The sequence below is a fragment of the Quercus suber genome, unplaced genomic scaffold, assembly GCF_002906115.3.
Source record: "Quercus suber isolate HL8 unplaced genomic scaffold, Cork oak 2.0 scaffold_32, whole genome shotgun sequence".
NCBI classification, from domain to species: Eukaryota; Viridiplantae; Streptophyta; class Magnoliopsida; order Fagales; family Fagaceae; genus Quercus; species Quercus suber.
Genome location: NW_027069497.1, coordinates 1,805,806 through 1,815,176, shown reverse-complemented (window position 1 = coordinate 1,815,176; position 9,371 = coordinate 1,805,806). Strand labels below are relative to the sequence as shown.

At 30.6% G+C, this 9,371-nt stretch overlaps 1 long non-coding RNA gene across 3 annotated transcripts; it reads left to right on the top strand.

The window, feature by feature from the left end:
- Window positions 1-1,287: 1,287 nt before the first annotated feature.
- On the top strand, window positions 1,288-8,256 carry LOC111990557 (uncharacterized). Of its 3 annotated transcripts, XR_010627803.1 has the most exons (7): window positions 1,289-1,937; window positions 2,504-2,609; window positions 3,103-3,280; window positions 4,546-4,620; window positions 4,715-5,851; window positions 6,616-6,679; window positions 7,917-8,256. It is a non-coding gene; the product is annotated as an uncharacterized LOC111990557 (long non-coding RNA). The 3 variants fall into 3 exon arrangements; XR_002880665.2 differs by having other exon boundaries at window positions 1,288-1,937; window positions 2,544-2,609; window positions 4,546-5,851; XR_002880664.2 differs by having other exon boundaries at window positions 1,288-1,937; window positions 4,546-5,851.
- The last annotated feature ends 1,115 nt before the right edge of the window (window positions 8,257-9,371 follow it).

The following is a 9,371-nucleotide window of genomic DNA, read 5'->3' as shown; positions in this document are numbered from 1 at the left end:
TAAAATGCAAGAATTTTTGAGGAAGAGTCAATGCACCTCCAATCTCACTTGTGGCTGAGTATTATTCCTTTGTTCTGATAACTACACAGTTATATCTATGAGTCTTAAGTCAATTAGAATGGGTTAATAGGTTGATTCAACTTATTTTTCTTTTTTGTCTTTTATTTTCCCTGTTGCTGGTCTTTCCACAAATGGAGAAAATTGTGTGATCTGTGATTCTTTGGATAAAGAAGACCATGAAAGTTAGGATTTATCTCCAGCTGCTGTCTTCACAATCACTAACAAAGATCGTTATAAGATTGACTTATACTCGAAGAGTTCAACAGTCACACTCGGTTAAGGATATTATGTGAATGAAAAAGTATATTTGGGTGAAATTAAGAGGATCTTACCTCTTACTACTAGTCGGTGCCTCTCTCACCTTCATAACTTGGTCCTAATGCCGTGCTGATATGTTTGGATTCTCTACAACAACTATTTTTCAACCAAAAAGAGAGAGACAGAGAGAGACAGAGAGAGAGTTGAAAGTTTTGAAGCTTGAAGGATGTTTAACAATGGCGGATGAACAAAATGACAGAGATAGAAGAGAGAGAGAGAAACAGAAAAAAGGAAAATGAGAAAATGAATTCTATTTGATCAAGCTTAATCTGAATACATTAGCACCTACTCTATTTATAGTTTAAGTACAACACAGATTGAACATTCCATAATTACAACTGCTCCCAACAGATTCATAACTAATTGACAGTTATTGCTGGAATTGTAACTGCAACACAGAGTGCTCCAAGAACCTTGCGTACCCACTGCACAGAGGACTTCTGGAAGAGATGACTCCAAACGACACCGTTGAGCACTTATAATAGATGTACATAAAACGATATCGTTCTAATAACTTGAACGACACCGTTTCCTCATTAAACTTAACTTCACTTAAAATAAGATATAAGACGGCACTGTTTAGTCTAAAGAGACGTTAGACTAAACTAGCCGTTATACTTCTTCTTCTTCTATTTTCAATTTATATTTCTAAGTTTCAGTGCTTACTTTAACAAAAGTGTTTATAATTTTCTTTTTTCAACTCGGTTCAATTGGTTTTAGACTTTTCCGAATGCATGAACATCTCAAATATTAATGATTACTTTCCACTTGTCTTTCATGCATCCAACTAGATAACTCGCAAGTAAATAACAAAATAGAACAAATTTTCTTTTAAAACACTATAAATATACAATTAGACTTTTCACACACACACATATAATCAGTAGATAATATAAGATTCTGAAGAGAACAACATAGCAACAATTTACTCATGGGGAGAGAGCACTTTCAGCTCATGTTCTTGCTCTTCCTTCTCCTGGCTTCTCGTAAATCTCTCTGTCTATTTTTCTTACACTTTAGTTTATTATTTATAATATTCAAAATTCCCATTAATCGAAAGATCTCAAATAACTTATCTAACTGTGACCCATATATATATATATATTTATCTATATATATATTAAACCGAAACTTTTGAAGCTCTCATAAGTTTCTACATCAGCACAATATTAAAAAAAAAATCATAAAAAAAAAATTCTAAAACCCAAAAAATACTTAAACGCAAAATCAGAGGAGCCCTAAGCCCCTAACACACTCTAGCTTCTCCTTCCACCAAAACGCAAACCACGCTCTGCCGTTCCCCCACATGCAAATCGCAGCTCAACGGCTCCACCTTCTCCGGCACCACCCTTCTCCAGTTCTATATTTGTCGGCCCCACTGTTTGATTATCTCTTCAGCCCTCAAGTATATTCATCCAAAACCTTCTTCTCTCTAACAACTTCACCTCTTCCTAACGCAGACCTCTGGGTTTCATCCTCCGGGTTTCAAAATCTAGATTTAATCCTTTCTATCATTCTCTCTAAGGTATTAGCCCAAACTGCCGACTCTTCCAAAGAAGGTAACTCTTTTCTCTCTTTACGATTAAATCCGTTAGTATGAATCGCATCAAATATCTGTGAAACATTTTAACTTTTATTTATTTTTACTAATTCGTTAATGTTTGAATTGCTTTTAGTTTGATTATTGTTGATTTCAATTAATTAACACCTAAGGATTTGTTAAATTAAATTTTTTTTTTTTTAATTTGATTTCTTTCTCTGATTTCGTAGCTGATAAATCATGTTCTTCTTCTTCATCTTTCTCCTCCAACCCAAGTTAGTTAACTTTCCTAGAATCAAAATAATTTAACTTTTCATAGATGCACACCATCTGCTTGATATAAAGCTTCCAAAGTATTTTCACGATCAGAGAAACTTAACCAAATTGAGCATCTGTTTGGGTGTTGAGGAAAAAAACAACAGTGAAGCAAAAGTAAATGGAAGCACAATTAATTGTGAAGGTTCCTTTTAGATACCTTTGTGAATTGTGAACTTTGCTTTGTTAATTTGCCAATTGTGAATTAGTTTATGTTATTTCTACTCAGATTTTTCTATGGTATTCTATTTTATTTCACTTTTGTTGCAGGTGCTTGCATTTTTCTTTTTTCTTTTTTTCATGTTTGTAGCTGAACATGATTAAGGAGGGGTTACATATGATTTTTTGTACTACAAGACGAGGAGAGTGTAGTCAGGTATTTACCTTTCCTTTATTATGTACTATTTCTTGCATATTTATTAATAATATGTTTCTAGAAAGAATTTGAAATTGGAATGTGGTTGCATATTTAAGTTTCTTGGTAATCTCAAACTTGGGGGATTCTTGAGTCTGTTGACTCTATTTTGTATTTGTAGTTTTACCTCCAAAACAGACTCACAGCTAACCCGATCCCCAAACCACCAATCTGCACTTTTGAGAGAAAATGCAAACCCCTTCACCTTCCTCCACCGTTCCCCTTCTCCTTCTTCCAAAACAAAGACCCACAGCCAAACCCACTCCCTAAACCACCATTCTCCACCTTTGTGACATGAAATTAATTTTTTTTAATGATTGGGAAGAGCACCAATCTGTCTGTAACCAAAAGAAAAGGAGAATTAAATCGTGCGGATGGTCTCTGACCTTTGTTTTTTCTTTACTTTATAAATAAATATTATATTTTTATAATTAAAAGTGTTGCATTTGAACAGGCACAACAATTGTTTCAAATACATGCACAAACGATTACACCAAAAGCACTTGAGAGCATAAAGGTTGCCCTTGCAAGCAGTGAGATTGAGCACTAAGCATAAACCAAGAAGAAAGTAGTTCCTCGCAAAGCTGCTAGCCAAGCTTGGGAGGACCCGACACTAGTAGATTGGCCAAAAAGTACAAATTATTTCTCCCTTCTCTTATTCACTATGTGTTGGTACTTAATTTATATGATACTAAGGCCAGATCTGCTAGTCTATAATGGGTGCAGGCTAATATTCATAATTTTCTAACCGATTCTTTTCACATATTTTTTATAAAACTCAATTCCTTCAACTACCAGGTCTTACTCATGTTATCCTTTTATAACATTTGGTCTAATTCTCTTATGATGATACTATGATAGTAACGTGGAAATTTAATAGTAAATTTTTTTTTCTTGATTCTAAGCAAAAAAATAAAGTTACTATGTCTGATTTTTATTTTATATAAATTGACAGAGTTTGTTTGATTGAACTTGGATCAGTTGAAGGTTTTTTCACTAATTTAGTTTGTTGTGTATGTGCTATACTCAATTTTCTTTACTGAACTTAATGTGAAAAAAAAAATTCTTACATGGTCTTGACATTGATTTGACTTAATTTATATTCAATTTATTTTCTATTTTTAAATTATTCAATCAAGCTCACAAATTACAATTCAAATCCTGATATTAAATTCACTTACAAATGAACATGAATTTGCTATGGCTGTCAACTATGAAGACTTATCAGAAAAAGAAAAAGTTCAACTATTTAGTTAGAATTCATTTTTATCATTGGTTATGTAATACTCCATTTTCAGTATTACATAACTGGCATTGCATATCATTCCTCTTTCTCTTTTGTCTTAATTTAAGTTTTTTTGTTTTTTTTTTTTTTGCAGAGTTTCCATGTCTTCTTCTTCTTCCTTTGGATTGGATTTTTGGTATTGGACTTTATTTTTCCCTTTTTCTTTGTATGCAATTTTTATTGGATTTTAACAAGTATGTTTTTGGTTTCTGCAATGAAAATAGTTGGTTTAAGATCTCTAAAGATGACAAGAATTATCTGCAAAGTTGTGAAGTTTGTTTAATTCTTCATATTATTTTTTTCCTATAAAGTTTTTTTTTTCCCCCAAATCGTCACCATTAGCAATTCATTACTATTTTTTTTTCTCAAAGTCATAATACATTTAGTGTTAATTTTGTGATTTGTCTTGGGTTGTCCTTGATTAATTTAAGTTGAATCTTTGAATTGAACAGTGATTTTTCCCGTTACATTTGTAGTTTTGCATTGATTTATGACTATTATGCTACTATTTTAAAGTTGAGTATGGACAATTTTAATAATGTTCACTTTCATTAAATGTTGTTTCTTTTACATGTACACATGGTGTTTGATGAAATTTCTTATGAGTTCTAGAAGCCATAATACATGGAGAGTCGTAAGGAGGAAGATAGGTAAGAAATGTGATGCTCTATTGTTGATCAAATCAAGGTAAGCTATGTTTGATTCTTATTACTATTTATCAATTAAAAATTTATTGTATATAAATGTTATTTTTTAACAAGAAGTTGCTGATATTTCCTAGAGGTATGAAAGGTTTGATTTAGCATTGACAAAAAGTACATAACTCGATTCAATTATGATCCTGCTTTCATGGAGGAAATGAGGACAAGAAGACAAACATCTCATGAGTTTCACATACACAGTTGCAGAACCAGTTCATAAACCATAGAAATATTGAATATGCAAATGGACAAATGTCCATGTACAATGATAGATTTGCTAAGAAGTGTTCGTAAAAGAAATATTCAGCTTGTGGTGGTGTTCATAAAAGTAACATTCAACTAGCATTAACACCTACTCTTCTAAGTTTATGAAATTTTACATGTATTACTTTTGTGATCTTCTGAAATTATGTTGTTTTAGGTTTCTACAAGTTTTGTGTTTATTTTTATTTTTATGTGAACTTTTATTTTGAACCAATTGTTTTTATTTTCATATATTTTCAAGTCAATACCTTGAAGAAAATAAATATATTTAATTTCTATTTAACTATCCCGTGTATCGCACGGGTTAGCGACTAGTATATATATAAAATCGAAGCCTCTACTGATACCTAAATTTTCCACATCAACACAACACAATATTTAAAAAAATAAAAATAAAATTAAAAACAATATTTTATTTTTCTATCCAAAACAAAACCCGATACTTATCTCTTCTTCTTTTGGATAAAACCCGATACTTATCTTTAAAAATAAACACAAACTCAGCACGCAGACACTCTTTGAGATCTTTCAATACAAATCAACTCTCTTTTTCATCCTTCTTCTTCTTCTTCTTCTTCACATAGCCCCGTCACAATTTTCCTCCTTTTTTTTTTTTTTTCAAATTCTTTGTTGATTTGATTTTCCTAACAGCAACAACAACCAAAGGACCTAAACCTTCAATCTTTCTGACCCTGCTTTCACACCCAAACATAATAGTGGTATGAACACTCTTATTATCTATGTAAGTAGCTCAGTTTTCCTAAACCTTAATTTTTTAATTGTGGGTTTTGTTTTGTGTAGGCCTTTTTTTTTTTGTTTCTTAGGAAAGTTTTATTCAATTTTAGTTTTATTTTTCATCATAGGTTTTTTTTTGTCTTCTGCTATCATCGATGTTTAGATCCTTTTAGTTGCTGCCATTTCTGAAAAACTAAAGGCAGGATATTTAATGCAAGGTGAGTTTTTTATTCTCTTATTAGAGAGAGATTCTCTTTTTTTCTTTTTCTTTTTTTAACCTAAATCGTTCATAGCTAAACCTGCGAATTTCATAAGGTTTGTTTTTTTAGTTGCATTCTAATTTTAGAGCATTCGCATCAGGTTTCTTCAAACTATTCTATTTTACCATCTCAAAACCTACTTTATCATTTATACCATACCATTTTATATCACTCTCAATATCCCAACTTTTATTTTCCTATTCTACTCATTAAAATAATATTTCTACACAATAAAAAAAAATATATATATATATATATATTTTTTTTTTCCCTTCCAATCACAATGCCATAGCCACCACAATGCCGATCACATATACCAGCAAACCCAGAATCCTCTTTTTCTTTTATGTTTTTAGGTTGTAGTTGAATTACTATGGTAAATTCGAATTTCGATAGCTTAGTTACATATATATATATAGTTTAGTTATTATTTTCAACTTTATTTCCATCATCTACAAGGGTCTTTGGTATGAATTTGTTTGTATTTGTTGTTGATTCATGCCCTATATGTAAATCAAAATAAAATAATCTTTTTGGTTGAATTTTTTTTTCCTATATTATGCTAAAATCACCTTCTCAATTTTTTTTTTTTTTTTGCTTTATTATTTTGTTGCGGATGTAACTGACAAATATTTTTGTTACATGCACACAAATTGTTTGATAAAATACATAAGTGTATTGTTCTTTCCACAATTTGATTTTGTACAATGTCCTTTTTTCAGGTTTAATAAGTGGATATATACACTCAATGTTTACTCAAACTTGCCTATGCCTTGCATAAAAAAGGTATAATACTCCCTTTTAAAATTTTTTTTTTCTTTTTTTGCACTGTCTCTACAAGGCTATGGTTTCTCCCAATGACTACTCTATTTTATGAAATTCGAATAAAAAACAGAAAAATAAATTACATAATCATAGACAATAATTAAACAAATGAAGTTGTTGAATAGCATATTGAACTCAAGCTCTCACTTGAAGGATGATATGATATTCTTTTTCTTTTAATTTGATAGTAGTTTTCCCTTTCATCATATCTTGAATCTCTAGAATGATGTATCTCTTTCCAATATACAATAGTGTATAATATGCAAGGTTTAGAGAATGTGTAACAACTCCTTTGTTGTAGCTTATGAATTTATAGAAGAAAGATGGCTTTTGATTGGCCATGAACTAGAGGAATTATACTACTCACCAGTGGCATGGAATCTCTTACTTTGTCACATTTATTTCATTGATTCTTTTTGTAACAGAAAGGAATATCATATCAAGCCAGCTTTAGCTTACAATTTATATATATATATATATATAACAATATAACCTTAGCGCACAAAGTTCAAGGCCCTAAAGTTATGAAGTTAGAGATTGATTTTAACTTTATACTTGGGTTGAACAAAGCACCCTAATTTCTCATATTGGTGTAATGTTTTAAGAGATTTGAACATTTTATAGGGATTTGAACTTCTATAAATGCTCCTGTATTATTTAACATTCTTCAAGAAAACAAAAGAAGGAAACACAATATATCTTTAGATTTTAGTCTTAGTAATTTTTCCGTGCATTGCACAGGTTTGCGACTAGCATATATATATATATATATATTACCGTTTTTCTCAAAGGCTTCTGCCTCTTTTTAATTGGTTAGCTACAAGTTTTCCATTCGTTTGGGAACAGTTTATTTTGTTGAAACTGAAAATTTTTTGTTAAAAATACTATAAATTAAAGCTAAAAAGCTAGCTGAATAGTACAATGGGACCCATTAGCATCAAAAATTGCAATGAAACCCATTACTATTGAATTATTAAGGGTGAAAATTACAATTTTAGTTTTACCCAAACTATCAACAATTTCTTTTGGTGGGGAAAACAAGCTCCAGAGTTGCCAAAATTTCTCCCATCATTTTCAAAAGAAAAACTACCCTCACATCCCCCTGGGTTATAAAGTTACTCTAATAGCTAGCGATTGAAACAAAGTTTTAACAGCTTCGTAAACTTCTAATTCATGTACTTGATAATTGCCACTACAGATGAGACAGTGAGGCATACCGAAGCAATAGGAAGCCCATGTCAGAGACCGAGCAGAACATTCTCTGGTACATGCTATAACCTACAACAATCGTAGCTGTTCAAGTGCTTGCCGAGATGAGGGTTACCTTTGGGGCGTATGTTATGGGTCTTTTCCCGGTAAATGCATGTGCGTCAACCCTTGTAAAATTAATGCAACCAAGAACTAATTTTACTGTCAGCTTTTTATAATAAATAAAGATGAATAAGCCTTCCATCTATGGATGTTATTGAGCTCTTTCTTTAGACTTTTAAGTTTTAATTATCAGTTTTTCTTTTCGGAATGAAATTAGTTATTCAATTTGCTACAATTAACTTATTGCTTCTTTATTGACTGAAGTTTTAATATCAACATCTGTAATTTTTAACTTTTAAAATATTTTAATTAATTTTACATTGAAATGAGAATAAAACACAGTGATATAATCGATCAATTACTTGTGAGAAAGAATAATAAGGTTTTTATAAATTTCACTTTTAAATGATATTTACACACAACAAATCAATTTGTGACTTTTATTGCATTGTTTTGTAAATTTTTAAGATATAATTTTGTTTAGGCATATTTTTGAGAAGAGTTTTTACACCTAATGGTGTTTTTTTTTTTTTTTCTTTTTTTCTTTTTTTTTTTTTCTTTTTTGGCTCTGAGGTAAAAATTTTACTCTAGTCTAATCTAAGTGTAGATATATGAAGCTCCCTCCTAGAGACTTAAATCTCAGCTCTTGCCCCTCACACTCTATAAACACTTGTACTCGTGAGATGACCATCACACTAAGAGTACACGGTGGTGACCTAATGGTATTTCTAACAGAAACATATAAGGTTTAAACTCTCCTTTCATCATTGTAATGGTCAAATTACCAAAAATTATAGTTCAATAATAAATTTCCTATATTAAAAAATAAACAATAAATAAACAACAATAATAACCCATTGCTGGCTCAAATGACCATTAGGCGTGTTTATTTTTTGTAACCTACTAACTTATCAATAAAAAAAATATATTGTAAATCATGAGTCCAAATCTTCTGTCCCACACTTTCTGCTCCACTATATACTCCATAACTAAAAACATGCCACATGTCCATCTAATTTATTAAATATTAAATTTATGCCTTCTATTATTTCAATTACCTAAATATGATGTGTTATTTATTTATTTATTTTAGGAAATTGAAATAATAGAAGGCATAAATTTAACATTTAATAAATTAGAAGAACGTGTGGCATATTTTTATTTGTGAAGTATATAATGGAGTAAGAAAAGTGAGATAGAAGATTTGCACTCGTAAATCATACGTAACTTGTGTCAGTATATCGTAGTTATTTATGCACTTCGTTATTATTATTATTTCGTTATTTGTATTTTAAACACATGTCGAATGTATCTGTAGATTCTGTGCAACTCCTATTATTCC